Consider the following 21,572-nt stretch of genomic DNA (forward strand, 5'->3'; position numbering starts at 1 on the left):
CATACTCACACTCATTAAGAATGCTTTACTCACCTCTATTATCAGTTTGCTGGGCACAGCCTTAAAGATTTTCCCTGTGAAACAACGTTTATCGAGAGATAAAGATTTCAGCAATCCATACATGAGCAGATACAAAAGATATTGGGATACGAGGTGCCTATGAAGTGTGATGTTTTGTATTTAGGAAACCTGATGGGGGGTCAGATACGAGGAGAGGATAGATATTTGATAAACATTTTATTGGCGGCAGCAAAAAAAGCTATCACAAGAAAATGGGGACAGATGGAACCTCCAACACAGGAACAGTGGGAGGACTTGATTCAGGAGATTCATTTTATGGAAAAACTAACACACAGTCTGAGGCTACAAGAAGAAAAGATGGAGGACAAATGGTATAAATGGACAATATTTAAGGGTATAGGGGAATGAGAGACAATTGGGAATGCCTGAAAAGATAAAGTAACTTTTTATAAACGCAATGTCGATGCTTGTTGTATTTTTTATTTTTCTGTTTTTTATTTTTTGTACGTCTGTGATGTTATATGTATTGTAAGTTTGTTTTTTCTGTCTTGTAAAACAATAAAATTTTAAGTTAAAAAAAAAAAAAAGATTTCAGCAATCCTTCATTTGGCACAGTTTTGTGTTTCATTGTTTGGCGTATTTTTTTCTGCACCGTTAACCACTTTCAACTTTCAACAAAAACAGTCAAAGAAAATAATTTAAAAAAAAAGTAAAAAAGTGCGAGCCGATCCACAAGCACAAAACGTAACACGTTGCAGTGCGTTGTGAGCTTGTGGATCTATTTAAGCTCTTCATTGTATGATGAATATAAAAGGGCTTCAGTGAATAACCCCTTTTGGTGTTTCAAGCATTCTGTTATACTTTGGCTATTGACAGTGTTGGGCAGTAGCTAGCTACAAGTAGCGAAGCTACATAGCTTACTACATTTATCAGTAGCTTGATGGTAGCTTCACTCCTTTTGAACCAAGTAGCGTTTTTTGTAGTGTAGCTATTTTTAGACCCAAGTAGTGACGTAGCTTTCAACAAAAGCTACAAAGTTACAAATTTACTGTTAAATAAAGTTTTGTGGGGGGAAAAAATCCCTGGAAAGAAATCCATGATTGGTTGGTTTAGATAAGAAGAGTCTGACACAAACAAACAGGCCACCCGCATTCTCTAGTCCAGGTGTTCCCAAACTTTTTTGGACCAGGTACCCCTTTTGGGGTAGATATTTTTCCAGGTACCCCCTCATCCTCGCAACACGGATAACAATATATTTACAACCACAAGCAGTGTTTCCTGCAGGAAAAAGCTTTGGCATGGTGCTGGGCACAGGCCGCAATTTTGATTAATTAATTAATTAATTAGATTAATACATTAAGATGAATTTGTATTATTGCTCTTGTATTGCTATTGGAGACACTGGGGGGACACTGGGGGACACTGGGCAGGCACTGAGGAGGCACTGGGTAGACACTGGGGAGGCACTCAAGGGCACACTGGGGAGGCACTCGGGGGGACACTGTCTAAATGTATACGTCTAAATGTATACGTCTAAATGTATACAGACGTCTAAATGTATACAGACGTCTAAATGTAGACGTCTAAATGTGTACGTCTTCTCTTATGGGGGTCCCTGGCATATCTTTTCAAATGGGGGTCCACAGGCTATGTAGTGTCAATTTGGGGGTCCTTGACATGAAAAAGTTTGGGAACCACTGCTTTAAACACTTTAGCACTTTATGAACATGAACAAAATAGATGGGTCCCCCCTGGAACTCTCTCAGGTACCCCTGGGGGTCCCCAGACCCCACTTTGGGAACCACTGCTCTAGTCTAAATCCCTGTCTCTCAGCTGGTGCGCAAATGGCTAGGCTGTGGCAATAATAATAATTTTAAAAAAGAACAAAAAATAACTAAAATCGTTCATTTTTTGGAACCATGAACTTTAGTTCAAAATGTTGAATTATGAACTGAATTAGTTCCTTTAATTTTTTTTTACTGTGAACTGAACTATAGTTAATAAAAAAAAGAACTTTCCCAACACTGAACACATGAATCAGCCACACCGCAAGGTACATTAATACAAGTAAATGTGAAAAAGTTGACACCAAAAGCCAGACAGAGGGCTTGTTTCCAGTTTGTTTTTTAATAAACAACCAAACTCAGCATTTTTGCCTGCCTATTAGGCTATTTGTTCGGTGGAAACTTGATCATGAAGTTGATAAAAAATATTTAAAAAAAAAGTAGTGTCCATGTAGCTAGCTACTTTTGCCATGTAGCTTATAGTGTAGCTTGCTATAATTATCTGGGGATAGCTTTGTTGTAGTTGAGCTATATTTAATAGAGAGTAACTGGTAGTGTAGCTTACTACATTTTCCAAGTAGCTTGCCCATCACTGGCTATTGAAAAATATCAGATCTACAAGCTCATAGCGCGCCACCGAGTGGTGCGCTATGACAATATTTATTTCAGAAAACTGGAGGATTTAGAAGATTTTTTTTTTAAATGTTGAGGTCAGGCCTAAATGGGTTAAGTCAAGGTTATCAGAAAGCAAACACTACTGGGAGAAGTAGTGTTTGTCCCATTAGGCAACACCAGGCAGCCCCATAACCTACCAAGGTTGACATCAGGTAACCTCTTGGTCCGGAACTGAGATTCCATATGTGGGGAAAGGAAGTCAGCGAGAAGCTGGCTGTTGCTCAGCTCTGGGTGCTGCAGAAGGTTCTGCAAGAAGAACCCACACGGCTATTTATATTGTTTGTTGACTGATCTGGAGTGTGTGTATATATATATATATATATATATATATATATATATATATATATATATATATATATATATTCATGTATACTACTAGTTACTTTGATGTTTTCAAAGGCACAGGCAACTAAAACTGTATTCCCAGATTATGGAACAAGTAATTGTATTAAAAATAAATAAATGATGGGTACAATTTAAATACAGATGGAATCATGTATGCCGGTTTTAAATTGCGTTCACTTCCCTGCACAGTAGATGCACAGAAAATGGTTTCATCTAATTTATTCATTTACAGACCTATATGTGCCTGCAGCATGCCTGCCTGCAGCATGCCTGCCTGCAGCATGCCTGTCTGCAGCATGCCTGCCTGCAGCATGCCTGTCTGCAGCATGCCTGTCTGCAGCATGCCTGCCTAGCATGCCTGCCTGCAGCATGCCTGCCTGCAGCATGCCTGTCTGCAGCATGCGTGCCTGCAGCATGCCTGCCTAGCATGCCTGCCTGCAGCATGCCTGCCTGCAGCATGCCTGCCTAGCATGCCTGCCTGCAGCATGCCTGTCTGCAGCATGCCTGCCTGCAGCATGCCTGTCTGGAGCATGCCTGCCTGGAGCATGCCTGCCTGCAGCATGCCTGCCTGCAGCATGCCTGTCTGCAGCATGCCTGTCTGGAGCATGCTTGTCTGCAGCATGCTTGTCTACAGCATGCCTGTCTGCAGCATGCCTGTCTGCAGCATGCCTGTCTGGAGCATGCTTGTCTGCAGCATGCTTGTCTACAGCATGCCTGTCTGCAGCATGCCTCCCTGCCTGCCTGCAGCATGCCTGCCTGCAGCATGCCTGTCAGATCCAGAATAAAAGGGTTTTAGACTCCCACCTGCAAGTACTCCTGGAACTCCTCCCGTTTCGATGATAGGAACTCATAATTCTTCGGCCCGATGATTCTCTTGGACGGCAACTGTGCATCTGGGAAAGGCCCTATGAAGAGTGTATAACAATTTTACACAGAAGACTGTGTATACAGTGTAGTACACTAAAATATATAGTACATGCTATAGAAGTGCTGGGCTTGCTATGGTCATCATGGGAATAGTGTCCGAGTTCTGGGAAAGAAAGTGTTTTTTTTCCCCAGCCTTCATTTATGGAATAGTTACATTTGTTGGAAGTGTATAATGAATTACCATAAAACATTATGGAAGTAATATGTTTGCAAAACTACATACCATGGAACTCAGTGAGCTTGGATTCAAGGACATAGAACTCTGTGTATCTTCTGTACACACACCAGTTCTCAGCCTTACGCCCCACTGCGCACACAAGCACAGAGCAGACATATCAGACAAAGTTCCATGTATTCTATGTGATTTAAAACAAAAAGTGTGTTTAGAACAAAATGCTAAATGGCAACACATCCGTATGCATTCTATCCCTTTTGCGTGGCTTAGCTACAAACATACAGACGCATGGCTGCCGTGGGTATTTTGGCCTCCGCGCACATGGCCTGTGGCTGTCGATTAGCGGTGGTGCTGATTCATTCACTAATTGAAGCATAGAGTGACAGTGTGCTGTCCATATGGTCCATTCCATTTCAACATGGCCACCTTTTTTCTTTGTCGTGTCCCTCCCAATGAGGTTATATCTTCCCTTCTTCTCTGGAATCCTGCCTAGAAAACTGTCGTTCCCTGATGTCATCGCTATAGGGACACATGAGGCATCAGTAAGCAGGAACTGTAAGGGATGGCATGAACCAGAAAGTCTGGTGTGGCATTGTGAAATCCATGATCTCCTCCACCGCGGTTTGAAAACTGATGATGATGATGATGTCTGTCTTGCGCCTATTGGTGTTGCTTAAAGGTAGTGTAAGTGATTTCACTCAAAAAACCTTAGGTTTCGTTTTTGGCTGTGGGACCTAAGCCTTCGTCCAATCAGGATAGAGAGTCAAAAACAAAACCTAAGGTTTTTTGACCCCCAGGGGTTAACTGGGGACAGGGAGGAACTCCTTATATGGTCAGCACACTCTATAGTAGAGAGGATTATCACAACAAAACAAAAAAATAAGTGATATTTGAATTAAGTGAAATCACTTACTCTACCTTTAATCCTGTCCTCTGTGTGGTTTCTATAGAGGGTATGTGTGCATGCTTAAAGTGAGTGGCAAAGCAACATGCAAAGTGAGTTTAACATTGTTTAATGCAATCAGATAGGACTTTTCTGTGTGGATCTATGGGCTGTCAAGGCCATCATAAAGTAGTTTTTTGCCACTCAGTAGTAACCTGACGCTGCCAGATCCAAGAAGCTTGCTACACATGTTTGTTTCACAGCTTATTGGGATCTGGGATCGCGGAAGCAAATTCGATGACAGGGCTGTTCCTTTTTTTCAAGATACTTGGTAGATGATTGGATGGGACCGTCTGTCTATCACCGTGTGGGCGTGCAAACACAACCAATCATATTGACGTGTCTGTATAGCTTCACATCCGGTTTCGCACATATCCCGCCCTTAGCTCACGCTGATTGGTTCGGTACGGAGCGGTTCGGCGTTAGCTCAACTCCCTGCGAGATTCCAGATGGATGTGGTGTTGGGGAACATGGTTACCCAATACCGCCCCCAGCTGGCAAAGTCAGGTTAACTCAGTAGGCCTTCCTGCATAACTTCCGGGTTTGATGATGTCACGCACATATACCCCCTCTTAGCCTAACTTTGCCCCACCCCTTTTACTCATCGACCAATGATTGAAACGTTGAACTGCTCGTTGTTACTTTGACCAACACGATGTGTACTTTCAGCTAAAACAAAAGGGGTCGGTTGTAACGGAGCCTCATGAGGGCCAGACTGAGAAACCATCAGTGTAAACTCAGGCCCTGACCTGCTGCTGCTTTGCGGTCGTTGCGCTCCACGATGAGACAGAACACGGGAACCGGCTCGCTCTTGGCGTCGACGCCGTCGTCGTCGTCGTCACAGACGCAGGGGATGGTGACGCTCCAGGCGGACAGGTCACGAGGAGCGGTGGTGACGAGGTCACCGGGAACGTCATCCTCCTCCAGGACCATCATGGCCTCTTCTGCCTTGGGCGGGAGGGAGAGGGGTGTGCGCGTGTGTGTGTGTGAGAGTGAGAGAGAGTCATAGTTACTAGGACTGTAGTCTAGTAAAATTGGCCTCAGATCCTGTGCAGCAGGGGCGTGGCCCAGTGCGTTGCGTTTCAAATGAAATGCGAATCAAAAGACAGGGGCGGGTTCCACATGGAGTGGGCGCTATACATCTAAATAAGACGGAAGGGAAACAATTGCTCCTTGAGCGGTGGTGGCCTACTACAATTCAATTTGGAATTGGATTCCCTTCGGACTATTTTCATGGTATGGTATGCACAGTGCTTCAGACCGGAAAGGGGAGTGTCCGTTCAGATTCTGAGCGCAACGTATACTTCCCTCACAGGGATACGTTCCTTTTTTCTCGCCCGCCTATAGTGGCGAAAAATAAAACTTCTGGGAACTCAGATTACTATAGGACTGTAACGGTGCACATGTTCATACTTCATACCAAACCATTTTGGTATGAAGTATGAACATGTGTACGGTACGGTACGGTACGTCGGTATAATACAGGTGTGTATACCGAACGAAGAAGAAAACCAGAAAAAAAAGTAGGGATGCACCGAAAAGGAAATTCTTGGCCCGAAAACCGAATTCCCGAATATGAATAATATTATTTTTTTCCTACCATTTCCGTCATGGCCGTACCTTAAAGCTATACCTGATTCATGGCAAAATAAATGGTTATGGCAAAACTTTAACTTAAAAAAATATCTGTATTATGGGTCCATAAAACATTTTGAATTAATTAATTTCATACACTATTCGGTGATATATTTTCCTCCTCCTCCACCAGCCCAGAGGAGGAGGAGGAGGGCAGCATGGTCCCTGTCTAGGCCAGTCTTACCATATCGTCCTCCTCCTCCTCCTGCTCCTCCTCCTCCACCTCCTCCTCCTCCTCCACCAGCCCAGAGGAGGAGGATGACAGCATGGTCCCTGTCTAGGCCAGTCTTACCATATTGTCCTCCTCCTCCTCCACCTCCTCCTCCTCCTCCTCCACCAGCCCAGAGGAGGAGGATGACAGCATGGTCCCTGTCTAGGCCAGTCTTACCATATTGTCCTCCTCCTCCTCCTCCACCTCCTCCTCCTCCTCCTCCACCAGCCCAGAGGAGGAGGATGACAGCATGGTCCCTGTCTAGGCCAGTCTTACCATATTGTCCTCCTCCTCCTCCTCCACCTCCTCCTCCTCCTCCTCCTCCTCCTCCACCAGCCCAGAGGAGGAGGATGACAGCATGGTCCCTGTCTAGGCCAGTCTTACCATATTGTCCTCCTCCTCCTCCTCCACCACCTCCTCCTCCTCCTCCTCCACCAGCCCAGAGGAGGAGGATGACAGCATGGTCCCTGTCTAGGCCAGTCTTACCATATTGTCCTCCTCCTCCTCCTCCACCTCCTCCTCCTCCTCCTCCACCAGCCCAGAGGAGGAGGATGACAGCATGGTCCCTGTCTAGGCCAGTCTTACCATATTGTCCTCCTCCTCCTCCTCCTCCTCCACCTCCTCCTCCTCCTCCTCCACCAGCCCAGAGGAGGAGGATGACAGCATGGTCCCTGTCTAGGCCAGTCTTACCATATTGTCCTCCTCCTCCTCCTCCTCCACCAGCCCAGAGGAGGAGGAGGGCAGCATGGTCCCCTCTAGGCCAGTCTTACCATATTGTCCTCCTCCTCCACCTCCTCCTCCTCCTCCTCTGGGCTGGAGGAGGAGGAGGAGGGCAGCATGGTCCCTGTCTAGGCCAGTCTTACCATATTGTCCTCCTCCTCCTCCTCCTCCAGCCCAGAGGAGGAGGAGGGCAGCATGGTCCCCTCCATGGTGGTGCTCTTGAACACTCCTTTGATCTTGCTGCCGATGCGGCTGACCCTGGAGGACTCGCCCCTCCTCGACCTGCAGGTCACACAAAGAAGAGCTCAGACAGACAGACAGACAGCTTGTGGTTTGACGAGTGGACATGGAAATTAATATTGGTTGAAGGTTGAAGATTTTAAACTCAACATTTTGTTATCAACTACAAATCAACGGTTACTGTTACTATGATGTTACTGCATGCGGAAACCAGCCAACGAGGACAAATGCACAGTGTCACATGTGACGTGACTGCCTGTGAGATTAACCCATTTAGGCCTGACGTTGAATTTTATTTATTTATTTTAAAATACACTTTTTTTTCTCGTGTTTCTATATCAGTGGTGCTCAATATTTCATGTCAAGCACCCCAAAAATGATATGTAATTGTCCTCCGCCCCCCCCATCTGAAAACATGTTGTTCCAGGGACCTCCCCCAGAAGCAAAGATTTGAGTTAAAAATGTTAGCTCTTAAAGAATATATATTCAAAGACTTGCACTATACAATTTCCCCGATTATTCAAAAATAGCAGACCTACAAGCTCGTAGCGCAAAACGCTAAATTATAACAACGTTTAAAACACCAAAAGGGGTCCCGGCCCCCAAAATGGGTTAAGCAAAGCCCTTCTGGTGTCTGGCCCCCATCGGCCCGTCCTATACCTGAAACCCCCCAAATGTATTGAACATTTTCGAAAGTATAACATTGGGCTTATATATGAGTTCATTATGGAGAATCTTTTCAACGTGGTCAGAAACACACTGTACACAGTACAAACGTCAGCGACATCACACACACACACAATACTGTGGACCGCGGTACGGTATAACCCACCTGCTCACCCTGCAGTTCTTGGCAGGAGACACAGCAGCCGGTCTCAGGGGTTGGTGGAAGTACTGCAGAAGGAGATGGAACAAGAACATCATCCATATACTGACATATGATACTGTATACCTGCAGGCAACCTTCTCACAGGAGCCTCTCTATTTCTAACCCTTGCTCTTTCCCGAGTGGGAATTTCTCCAGTTAATCTCCCGATGTAATTTTGCCATGCACGTCGCACAAGCGACCCTGCTTTACATGCGACACATGTCTAACCACTAGCCACACACACAAACATGTGTGCTATGTGCCCTGGGCAAATGAGTTGTCATTAAAGGACCACTTCACAACTTTTCAGCCTATCTTCATATAATATGTCCTCTCTAATAATCATGAAAAAATGGCGCAATTTCTTTCTACTCGCTCTGTCTCTCACAGGAGGGCTGTGGGCAAATCAGAAACCGTCTTACAGTGACATCATTGGTGGGGAATACAAGCTAATAGAAACGGCAGGCTTTCTAGTCCTGAAAAGTTGCAATGTGAAAATGGAAGCCATCGTTCTCACGATAATAAACATTTTTGTAAAGAAATATTGTTTAAAAAAAACGTGCCTAATGATGATGTCACTGGAAGACAGTTTCTAAACTGCCCACAGCCCTCCTATGAGACACAGACTGACAAATCGTGCCATTTTATCATGATTATTAGTGAGGACCTATTATATGAATATAGGTTGAAAAGTGGTGAAGTGGTCCTTTAAGCATAGAAAGCCATAGATGCTGACCTCATCGCTGTCACAGAACATGGGGATGAACACATTCTCCAGGAGGGACAGGACATGCTCATGGGCCTCAAATAAACACGCCTGCATGGTTTGTAGCTTCACCACTTCTTCATACGGGCCCTCAGCAACTGCAGGGGACGAGAACACAAAATCAGAAAACGGCTCCATTTCTTGAAATGTGTGAGTGATATAAACGGCTCTACACACAGAAGTAAAGCAGGTGTTTATACATATAACCACAACACACGGTGTGTCGTCATCTGTATTGATCTGCTTATTCATGATGCAAAAAAAAAAACATTTTAACACAATATGTGCCCAAGACGTCATAGGAACTATCCCATGCAGTGCCCAGGACGTCTGTACACCTCTTGGGGAATTAATTAATTTATTAATGTATTAATTAATGAATGAATTAATTAATTAATTAATTAATGTATTAATTAATTTATTTATTTATTAATTAATTAATTAATTAATTAATTAATTAATTAATTTATTTATTTATTTATTTATTTATTTATTTATTTATTTATTTATTTATTTATTTTATTTTTTATTTTATCATTTCATTTTGAAAGAATGAAAGGGCACATAATGTGTTTTAAACACAACAGAATGCAACACAACCAACACAGCAGTCTGACTGACTGCAAGGCGATATCCTTTCTACGTACCGTTGCGGATTTCTTCCACCACGACGGGGTCAAAGCGGATCTTGTCGACGCTCTCTTCCGAACAATACGTCTCATAGATGTTCTTCACCTCCTCCCGTTTCTCAGAGTCCGTCATCTCAGGGCACAGAATCTTAACGTTGAACTCCTCTAAGGGTTACAGAAGGGGTCAGGACAGTCAGAGTATAAAAACAGAGATCCTCATCATCGGCCCCGAAAGCATCGCTAATGCCATTCGGCTATCCCTGGGCCCTTTGGCTTCTAATATTAAAGACTCTGCTAGAAACTTGGGTGTCTTCTTTGATAGCCACATGAATTTCAAGTTTCATGTAAAGAAGGTCACCCAGTCCTGTTTTTTCCACTTACGTAACATCTCTAAAATAAAACCACTCCTCTCCACTCAAGACTTAGAAAAATTAATTCATGCTTTCCTCTCTTCCCGACTCGACTACTGTAATGGACTATATACTTCCCTCTCCGCATCATCTATTCATCAACTACAATTAATTCAGAACACAGCCGCCAGGATTCTTACAAACACCAATCGCAGATCACATATCACACCGGTGCTCGCTTCACTTCACTGGTTACCCATTAAATCCAGAATCAATTTCAAAATCATTTTAACAACTTATAAGGCGTTACATGGGCTGGCCCCACCCTACATCTCAGACCTTCTGCTTCCAAAACAAAATACAAGATCACTGCGGTCCTCAGACGAGGGCCTACTGAAAATTCCGGCGACTAAACGGGTAACCAAGGGCGACCGGGCATTTGCCGTAGCTGCTCCCACACTGTGGAATGCCCTCCCCCTTTTTATAAAGAATGCAGAGTCTGTTGACATTTTTAAGAAGTCACTGAAAACATATCTATTTCGTTTGTATTTTGAGCTGTGATTTGTCGCTTTTAATTGATTGTTTTTTACTTTGTTGTACAGCACTTTGTAACTGATGTTTTGAAAAGTGCTTTATAAATAAAATTTACTTACTTACTTACTTACTTACTATACCCATGTTCCAAGAGCAGCACAACACTTCAGATCATTGGGGTCGTTTTTACTTGTATTTGGAGGACGTGAAAATATGGCACGACACGTTTCAAACTCTGTGCTGGAACATGGCCAGCCTTCCGACGTAAATCACGGCAGGACATCATTTTGAGTAGACTAAGTTGATTCTGCAGTGCCAAGAGAGCGAGCACTCGACACAACACACAGAACTCTCAAAACAATGCGTTATGCCCGGTGTTCACTCGTCCATCACAGAACAGAACCAAAACCAACACACAGAACTCTCAAAACAATGCGTTATGCCAGGTGTTCACTCGTCCATCACAGAACAGAACCAGGTTAAAAAGAAACTTGAACCATACCCTAGCTTCCCTGTACTGGACATACTTCCTCATACATACTTCCACCACTAGTTGTCGCCACCAGGCAGCGGCGACAACTCCAGGGCAACCCCTGACAGTCATAAGAAGAATTGGCCCCTGGCCACCAGGAACTATACTGGTATGTATGGTTCACGTGGTTAAACGCACTCTGTGATCTCAATTAGACGTGAACTCTCCTGGTATGAAAGTATAACCTAATATAAACGAGTAAGACACGCGAACGCGGGAAGCGAACGCACTCAGCTCCATATATGGGGCACAAAAGGGGCCAGGTCCACAACAAACAAATCACTGGCCCCTTTTGTGCCCATATATGGAGCTGAGTGGACCTGGCCCCTGGAGCTGAGTGATTGCTGATGCAACACACTCCATATTTGGATAGCGGGACAGACACACGGACAGACAGACAGACGCACGCACAGACATGATCTGCTAGGTCTCATAGTAAGTGCTCACTGTGTTCGCAATGATAGTAAAATGGAGTGTTTCTTGTACCGACAGTGAGGTAGAACTGGAGCACATGGACGGCCCCCTCCTGTTTCAGGAAGTTCATGAAGCGGAACAGCAGGTCTTGCTGCTCTCTGATCTCCTTCAGGTCCAACTTCAGCACCTGCAGAGAGAGAGAGAGAGAGAGAGAGAGGGGTGAAGAGTTGAAAGAGAAAGACATCTGCGTCTGCTCATCCCCAATCTTGCAGGTGTGCGAAAGGGGGGGGAGGAAATGGTTTAGTTCAGGGGTGGGCAACTTTGACGATGGTGAGGGCCAATATATTTCCACACTCGATCACCTCAGAGGGGACACATTGTATATTACTGTCGTAGCAAAAAATATCTGATCTACAAGCTCAAAACGTGGCAATGCGACGCGTTTTAAGCTATTTTTGAATTGAAAACCTGAATAATTTGTTGCTATTTTTTTTTTCAATCCTGAAAACTAACCTTTTTCCTGAATTTCAAATGCATTTAGTTTATAGTTACTAAGTTACGTTGACTTTATGAACTGTTGACATAACTACATTGGGCACAAAAAGACAATAACATTTTAATACATAGTCATGAAGTAATTAAAGCGGGTTTGGAATTGTAACAGCTGAAATCAATACTATATCAGTATTCTGATATTAACCCATTCTGAACGGGAACCCATTTTGGTGTTAGCATCATGTTATGCTTTAGCTATTGAAAAATAGCAGATCTACAAGCTCATAGCGCGCCACCGAGTGGCGCGCTACGAGCTTGTAGGTCTGCTATTTTTTGAAAAATCGAAGAGCGACTGGCATTTTTAGAATCTGATCTCAGGTCAGAATGGGTTCATCAGACCAGTGTGTGTGTGTGTCCAGTGGAAACCTCGTATGAATCTGATCTCAGGTCAGAATGGGTTAACATGCATGTGGCCCGCGGGCCGCCAGTTGACCACCCATGGTTCAGTTCAACGCAGACACGGCAGAAGCTACTCACAGAGTGGTTTTCGTAGCGAGTATCAGAGAACATTTGCAGGAAAGGCACCAAAGCTGAAGTTGGCTCTGTGGCTTCCTCAGGCTGAAAAAAAAACAAAACAAACACATTGTTGTTTTAAAATCACTCCCATTTCAAATATATAATATACTAAACATATTATGGAGATCTAAGGGTTTTGAGGTCAGATGTGGAGTACTTGCTGGCCAATATTGATGACATCAGGGATCTCCATATGTGGGCATTTACCATGACTCCCTGATGACGTCATCACTGTATGGCGATTTTGAGTGACTGACTGACTGACGGACTAAAATTCATAGTAAATGTGACCGGCCACAGTCGCAATAAATACATTGATTAATATACTGTTCAACATACAAACGTACTTGGGAGTTGTTGTTGTTGTTGAAGAATAGAAGAATCAAACGATTTGCCGTGTCCTGAAATTGCATGACACCAAACAAACAACTTCATGAAAAGAATGCTAAATCAGTATTAGTTGAAACAAATCTGCAGTACAAAATCACTAGTGAATGCATTCAGTTTCTCGGTGCAAATGCGGTGTAGGGCTATATGGTTTAAAATAATTGGTCTGAGTCTGACAGAAGTGATATATCAACCGAGAAGTGAACCATCGGATGATGGAAACTACAGCACACCCAAACTGCATCAAACAGAGAAATCTTTAACCCATTTTGTGCGGGAATTCCTTTTGGTGTTAGCATTACGTTATGCTTTAGCTATTGAAAAATATCAGATCTACAAGCTCATAGCGCGCCACCGAGTGGCGCGCTACGAGCTTGTAGGTCTGCTATTTTTGACAAATCGAAGAGCGACTGACATAGAAGACATTTTTAGAATCTGATCTCAGGTCAGAATGGAAAACTGTCAGGGATGTAGAAGACATTTTTTAGAATCTGATCTCAGGTCAGAATGGGTTAATAGTCGTGTATACACTCACAGGATCAGCCAAGTAATCCATGGAGGGAAGGAAGACAGAACCGGCCAAGACTTCTCTTAAGAGCGAAGTGAGAGATCTATGATAAAACATGACATGGGAAAAGCTAAAAGGATCAGAGTCTGCCATAACAGAATTTGAGACAGCAAAAGCACATCCTTGTGATGGTAATGTGCATGGGTTCGATACGCTGGGGAGGGTTGTCTCCGTTTTTGATATTGCCCCCATCTGATCATTAATTCGTAAATTTACTAAAACAATTATATTAAGCCAATATTAACGTCAATTTTGCTGGAGGATTAAGAAAAAGGAGCCCATGGGTTCCAGCCGGAATCGCCGCGTTCCGTGATTTCTTTTCGTTTGTCGAGTGACAAACCCCTTTTGGGCCGGGAAACCCCTTTTGGTGTTTTAAACATTATGTTATAATTTAGCTATTGAAAAATAGCAGATCTACACAAGCTACGAGCTTGTATAGGTCTGCTATTTTTGAAAAATCCTAAAAAAAATGTGTCGTAAAAATCTTTGAATATAATATTCTTTCAAAGTGAATGTTTTTAACAAGGTGTCTAAATGGGTTAATCAAATTAAAATGTGACACAGAAAAACATGGTTCATTGTTGTTTGACTGTTCATTATTATTATTTGGTGTAAAAAAAAAAGAAAGAAACTTTTGAATAAAAACAAAGTAAAAAAAAAAAAGAAGAAAAACATGGTTCATTGTCACCCGCAATACCTGCAGTCTGAAGCCTTGGGGGGCAGAAGGTACGGAAACAGCGACTCTGTCAGCTTCCTGAGGTAGAGAAGCTCGTGTCTGCGACTGTGGAGAGCGACATGGAGGTCAGGCCCGTATTCCCCCAGAGCAGCTCGCTGAAGATACTCCACGTTTCACTGCAGAGAGAAAAGACAGTCGTCAATATATACTACAGGGGTGGTCAACTGGCAGGTCCCGCGAACCCATTCTGACCTGAGATCAGATTCATATACGAGGTTTCACACTGGACACACACTGGTCTGATTAACCCATTCTGACCTGAGATCAGATTCTAAAAAATGTCAGTCGTTCTTCGATTTTTCAAAAATAGCAGACCTACAAGCTCATAGCGCGCCACTCGGTGGCGCGCTATGAGCTTGTAGATCTGCTATTTTTCAATGGCTAAAGCATAACATGATGCTAACACCAAAATGGGTTCCCGTTCAGAATGGGTTAATGTGTGGCCCTCAGGTTAATGTCAGAATGCGGTTATATCGGTTTCAGCCGTTTACAATTCCACAACACATCGCAAACATGACCCGCTTGAATTACTTCAGTCTAAATTAGTAGCTCATTTCTTCAACACAAGTATAATTAAAGGCATTTGAAATGACATACAAAAATGTTAATTTTCAGGATTCCAATTCAAAAATAGCAAAAATTCGAGATTTCAATTCGAATTCAGCAAAAATAGCCGATCTACAAGTTCAAGCTTTTGAGCTTGTAGATTGGCTATTTTTCCTACGGCAGTTATATATGGCCCTAGGGAGTGAGTGTGGAAATATAGTGGCCCTCTCCATCGTCAAAGTTGCCCACCCCTGATGTACTATTTTTGCTCTCTGATTTCCTTCTCTGTATTCAGGAGACAATCGATAGACAGTTGAACATATACCTTTTTGCCTTGCTTTGCTGGTGACTTCAATGTGTTTTGTGGCCACTTTGAGCAGCTTTTCTGTGATGAGAGAGGCCAAATCAACCTGAAAGAAACATGGTGATCTCCAATGGTCAGTCAGCAACATAAGCCTGACCTACAAGTGGATCTATTGAGTGTCTGTTTGTTACCTTTTGGGCGCGACGGACCAACACAGCTGCGACGAAACGCAAAGTCACTCTCAACTCATCAATGAATGCTTCGTCATCTGTCTTTTTCCTGCAAATAAACACCGCCTAAATGAGTCATTTCTGCCAAAAACAGGAAATGTATAATAATAATAATACCGGTAATATAGTATACTTGTATACTTGCCTATACCAACGATACACAAAGTTTTCCAGAACCAACTCCAGAATCTGTACAACACAAAAAAAGACATAGCAGTTCAATGGAATTAGCATAATAAGAATACATATATATATACTGTACATAACATATCTGCTGCCGGGTAGAAACCAGCTACGCCCAAAATGAACCTTTCCGGAAATGAAAAACAAAAAAAACACAATAGTGCCTCATCAAAGTTGGTACATGGTGACTTCTTTATACATTGTCAGATACTTGAATGTGTCCTTATTTTATCATCACTTATATCTTATAAACATAAGATATAACATATTAAGTACACCTTACATATTAAGTATTATGTCTGAAAAACAAATGTAAACCAACATTTTGTTTACTTTTTGTTCTATTTATTTTCCGTTTTTAGTAATATTTCTACGGTAACTTGATATTACTTTTCCATTTGTGCTTTTCATATATGCTACTGTGATATTTTATCATAGACTGTTATTATTTTTATTTTATTTTTATTATGTAAAAAGGTGGGCAAAATAAGCTTTATGCTTCAGCCCATACCTTTTCGGCTAAAATAGTCACTGTGTTGACTAATCAATGTAAATTAAGCAATGTAAATTGCTTAATAACAATTTAGTTTTTGGGGGATGAGCAGTTTTTTAAATGACAGAAATAAAGATTCAAACTCAAAACAAACAAAATACAGCTCAAGTGGACTTAAAGGGGGAGTGTCCCGGCCCGAGATTAACATTGCTGATAAGGTACATCACGTGGTCTGAATGAAAACGGTTTCAAACGACACGTGACTATATCTCAGGCTCTGACGTGACCTAGAATCTAGGCGAGCTGAGTGGCTAGCGCACTAAAGGCTAATAGTTTTGAGGTCACTTTTTGCGTCATACTAGGTGGAAGTATCATAAAAATAAAAAAAAAGCTCGAAAATCTTCATTAGAATGACATTGAGTTGACGTGGAAGTTTTAGCGTAAACTGTTGCATAATCGCAATTTCGCACTCGGACTTCCAGAGAGCTGGGATGCAGCCCCTCTCACGGCCGTTTGTCCCCTCTCACCGCCGGGGCACAGAGAGCTGGGATGCAGCCCCTCTCACGGCCGTTTGTCCCCTCTCACCGCCGGGGCACAGAGAGCTGGGATGCAGCCCCTCTCACGGCCGTTTGTCCCCTCTCACCGCCGGGGCACAGAGAGCTGGGATGCAGCCCCTCTCACGGCCGTTTGTCCCCTCTCACCGCCGGGGCACAGAGCCTATTCTGTTCATGCAGGCTGCGCAGTGCCTCTCTGCCCCGCATTGAACTGGGCATGTGTGTACATACACACACACACACACACACACAACATTGTTTCTTCATGTGAAATGTTTGTTTATGCATAATGAATTCATGAGAATCGCGTGTCCCGGGTTTAAAATATTCTGCATTATTTTCCATTCTGCAGCAAGGGGCGATATAATGCTGTGATTCATTCCACTTTACTGACCGTTTCATTGCCTATATGTCCGATTGTCCGTCATGAGTGACTATACTCGTCGCCATAATATAAATATGAAATGGGAATATTTAGGTCAAATTGCTGATTGATTTTGAACATGCATTAACAATAGCCCCGAGAAGATAAGAACACAAGACGGACAACATGCATTTATTTATTCCAAGTCAAGCCGATCCCTCTCTGCCCTGTCCTTGGAATTGACGTTGGCTATGGCTAAGACTGTCTACAGAATTCATGAGTGAAAAACATTGTATGGGTAATTGGGTATTATGAGGGCCCTCTCTCTCTCTCTCTCTCTCTCAATTCAATTCAATTCAACAGGCTTTATTGGCATGACGTTTTACAAGTGTTGCCAAAGCACAATCACAGATATTACAAATAACAACATAATATCAATGACATGAAAAAATAAACTCTCTCTCTCTCTCTCTCTCACACACACACACACCGCGTCTCGCCGTCTTGCAGTTGCAACTTGCAATGGATGACGGATAGAGGCGATGCTCTTGGTAAATAAACAACTCTTCGCGTTCACAACAGCTATACACAGGCTAAAACATATCGATATAATCAACTTGGTATGATTGCTCAGATGCCCCGCGCACTTTACCCGCGCACAGAATCTGTGCCTTTCAATTCAATTCAAAGGGCTTTATTGGCATGAGAAAACATACGTTTACATTGCCAAAGCAGAAAGAACAATACAGCAATACAATCAAAACAAAAATTATGTACTTTGAAGGTCAGAATCTTCAATAGATCAACTTCTATGTACCAAGATCACTCGATGCAGGTATAGTGCAGGAATATACACAATGATTAGTCTTTATCTCCATAGAAAAGTAAGGGCTTACAGCACACATTTTCTTTGTACAGTATTTCACAAAGCCCACGTTGGAACAGATATTATACTCTTACTAGATCAAGTGGGGTGACGTTCATTTTAATACCAAATGGATTATATCGATATGTTTTAGCCTGTGTATAGCTGCTGTGAACGCGAAGAGTTGTGTTTATTATTTACAAAGCTTTGTCAAATTGTCACCCATGCGATAATCGGCTCCCTGAACCTGTGTGTGTGTGTGTGTGAGAGAGAGAGAGAGAGAGAGAGAGAGAGTCGAGAGAGAGAGAGAGAGAGAGAGAGAGAGAGAGAGAGAGAGAGAGAGAGAGAGAGAGTGTGTGTGTGTGTGTGTGTGTGTGTGTGTGTGTGTGTGTGTGTGAGAGAGAGAGAGAGAGAGAGAGAGAGTGTGTGTGTGTGTGTGTGTGTGTGTGTGTGTGTGTGTGTGTGTGTGTGAGAGAGAGAGAGAGAGAGAGAGAGAGGGCTCAGGTTAGCCTGGCGCAGTGCCGCTAGACAGGCAGACCAGTGGTAAACTGGCTGTGAAGCTCCAGGGCTCCGGGCTCAGCACTTAGCCGTGGTTGAGCGCATGGGGAGCGGGGGAGACAGATAGACAAGATAGGTACGATGGAACCCGTCACGCGAAATTGCGATTATGCAACAGTTTTCCCTAAAACTTACACGTCAACTAAATATCATTCTAACGAAGATTTTCGAGAAAAAACTTTTACCCAGCTATGAAGCTAAAAGTGACCTCAAAACCACTAGCATGAGTTGATAGCCACCAGGAACGCTAACTCGCAGAGCCCAGAGCCGCTCTGCCATTTAGCCCAGATACAAGATCAATTTTATTGGTCAAATTGAGCTGTCCCGTAAGTACGTCACAATCTAGATGCTAGCGTTAATAGCCTTAATAGCTTCCCGAGGGGCGTGTCAGTCCCGCTTTAAGGATGCTGTTACTATTGGAGATTTCTGACTTCATTCTTCGTCATTCTAATCACTTGAGGATTTTGAGGATCCAATGGAGTTACGAGGTTTAGTCAGAAGCGCTTTTTAATGCTTTTCATTGGTTCCATATTTGAAAAAACCCACACACGTCCAATAGCACTGATTTATAAAATAAAATAAACTAAATGGATATAGCTGGTTTCTTCCCGACAGAGATGATACAAAATAATAATAATGCTATGATTACCTCTGAAAGAGAGGCATCCCCCTTTAATATAATAATTAATATAATATATATAATGATATAATATAATATTAATAATGCTATGATTATCTCTGAAAGAGAGGCATCCCCCTTTAATATAATAATTAATATAATATATAATAATATAATATAATAATAATAATGCTATGATTACGTCTGAAAGAGAGGCATCCACCTTTAATATAATAATTAATATAATATATATAATAATATAATATATATAATGCTATGATTACCTCTGAATGAGAGGCATCCCCCTTTAATATAATAATTAATATAATATATATAATAATATAATATAATAATAATAATGCTATGATTACCTCTGAAAGAGAGGCATCCCCCTTTAATATAATAATTAATATAATATATATAATGATATAATATAATAATAATAATGCTAAGATTACCTCTGAAAGAGAGGCATCCACCTTTAATATAATAAGTAATATAATATATATAATAATATAATATATATAATAATAATGCTATGATTACCTCTGAAAGAGAGGCATCCCCCTTTAATATAATAATTAATATAATATATAATCTAATAATAATAATGCTATGATTACCTCTGAAAGAGAGGCATCCCCCTTTAATATAATAATTAATATAATATATATAATGATATAATATAATAATAATAATGCTATGATTACCTCTGAAAGAGAGGCATCCACCTTTAATATAATAATTAATATAATATATATAATAATATTAATGCTATGATTACCTCTGAAAGAGAGGCATCCACCTTTGAGGGAACATTCAGATCAAACCATGGCTGATACTTTTCCAGCAATAAAGATGGCCTGTCAAAACATAGACATTTAGCAATATAAATATAATATCCAGTCATTAGAATAAACTAAGATCACATTCATGTTGCCAGTAACGGCAAGGAGTAGCCTAAAGCAGTAGTTGTCCCAGGATAACTGCAGTATATATTCTGAACACTAGAGGGGGACGTAAGACCAAGGACTCAACTCTGACAGGAGCGTTTGACTGCATTTACCACTGGTCAGACATGTATGTATAAAGTGAATGGCAAATCGAGTGGCAAAGTGAGTGGCAAAGTTAATTTAACATTGTCTAAAGTCATTTTATGCAATCAAATAGGACTTTTCTGTTCGAATGTATAGGGCTGTCAAAGACCAGAAAGTAGTTTTTTGCCACTCAGTAGGTGTTCCTGCATAACTTCCGGGTATGATGATGATGTCACGCGCATACCCTCTATACTGAAATGACTAGTGATGGAAAAAGTACTCAATTGAAAATGTACAAAAGTATCGGCATCAAAATGTACTTAAAGCACTAAAAGTAAAAGTACTCATTGTGTGTCGTTGCATTTTCATATATATTTATTTATTTTGTAGTCCCTGCTTACAAATAAATAAATAAATTATTTAAAAACATTGAAGCATGCAGATCTCAGGATGGACAGTAGCCTACATGGGAACGGTGTCATGACTTACAGTAATGTGGACAGCCTGTGACGTCATCATCAATGATATTTCTATGACATAATCTATTATGACATAATCTAACATCTTTACGTATGACTCCATTTTCGAGGCTAGGATTAGGGATTCAGCCTGGTCTGAGCCCCCCATTGACCGTCCGGTAAATCATAAATGAAAAAAAAAAAAAAAAGCCAGTCCACTCAGGGCTCATTCCATGGAGCACGCTGAGGAGGGAGTGCCTTGTTTGACTTTCTGGGGGAAAGCTAGGAGGGGAGATAACAGAACAGTGTGTGTTACTGAGCACATAACACGGGCAAGATGACTCACCTGTGCCTTTTGCATTTGGTCTTTCCACATACAGCACAGCTGTGACCCAGTGGAAATAGCGCCTCCTGCTGGTATGACTGTTAAGAAGAGAGAAGGTAAATTAAGTCACAAACAAGCCAGCTCAACAAGGTAATAATTTAGATGTGCAGAGATAATGGTTTTAGGATGACACACGGGCACACAGAGAGAGAGAGGGGGGGAGATAGAGAGAGAGAGAGAGAGAGAGAGAGAGAGAGAGAGAGAGAGAGAGAGAGAGAGAGAGAGAGGAGAGAGATGAGAGAGAGAGAGAGAGAGAGAGAGAGGGGGGGGAGGGAGGGGGGGAGAGGGAGAGAGAGAGAGAGAGAGGGGGGGGGAGAGGGGAGAGGAGAGAGACACACACACAGAGAGAGAGAGAGAGAGAGAGAGAGGAGAGAGGAGGAGAGAGAGACAGACAGAGAGAGACAGAGAGAGAGAGAGAGAGATAGGGAGAGAGAGACACACAGAG

The 21,572-nt window shown here is 42.3% G+C and overlaps 1 pseudogene across 1 annotated transcript in view; it reads right to left on the reverse strand.

Annotated features, from left to right (window-relative positions):
* The window catches only part of LOC308311702 (sorting nexin-14-like), a 28,503-nt pseudogene that overhangs the window by 5,998 nt on the left and 933 nt on the right, over positions 1 to 21,572 (reverse strand). The window contains exons 2-20 of the transcript XR_013966269.1: positions 21,089 to 21,165; positions 20,032 to 20,110; positions 15,753 to 15,800; positions 15,573 to 15,677; positions 15,403 to 15,487; positions 14,493 to 14,647; positions 13,763 to 13,838; positions 13,188 to 13,241; positions 12,802 to 12,882; positions 11,842 to 11,956; positions 9,958 to 10,104; positions 9,281 to 9,408; positions 8,509 to 8,570; positions 7,580 to 7,718; positions 5,623 to 5,818; positions 3,976 to 4,059; positions 3,630 to 3,730; positions 2,618 to 2,726; positions 34 to 74 (exon numbers count right to left, since the gene is read on the reverse strand). The product of XR_013966269.1 is annotated as a sorting nexin-14-like (transcript). The remainder of the gene's footprint in view (positions 1 to 33; positions 75 to 2,617; positions 2,727 to 3,629; positions 3,731 to 3,975; positions 4,060 to 5,622; positions 5,819 to 7,579; positions 7,719 to 8,508; positions 8,571 to 9,280; positions 9,409 to 9,957; positions 10,105 to 11,841; positions 11,957 to 12,801; positions 12,883 to 13,187; positions 13,242 to 13,762; positions 13,839 to 14,492; positions 14,648 to 15,402; positions 15,488 to 15,572; positions 15,678 to 15,752; positions 15,801 to 20,031; positions 20,111 to 21,088; positions 21,166 to 21,572) is intronic.

The sequence above is a fragment of the Protomyctophum bolini genome (assembly GCF_963924005.1).
Source record: "Protomyctophum bolini genome assembly, chromosome: 24".
Taxonomy (NCBI): domain Eukaryota; kingdom Metazoa; phylum Chordata; class Actinopteri; order Myctophiformes; family Myctophidae; genus Protomyctophum; species Protomyctophum bolini.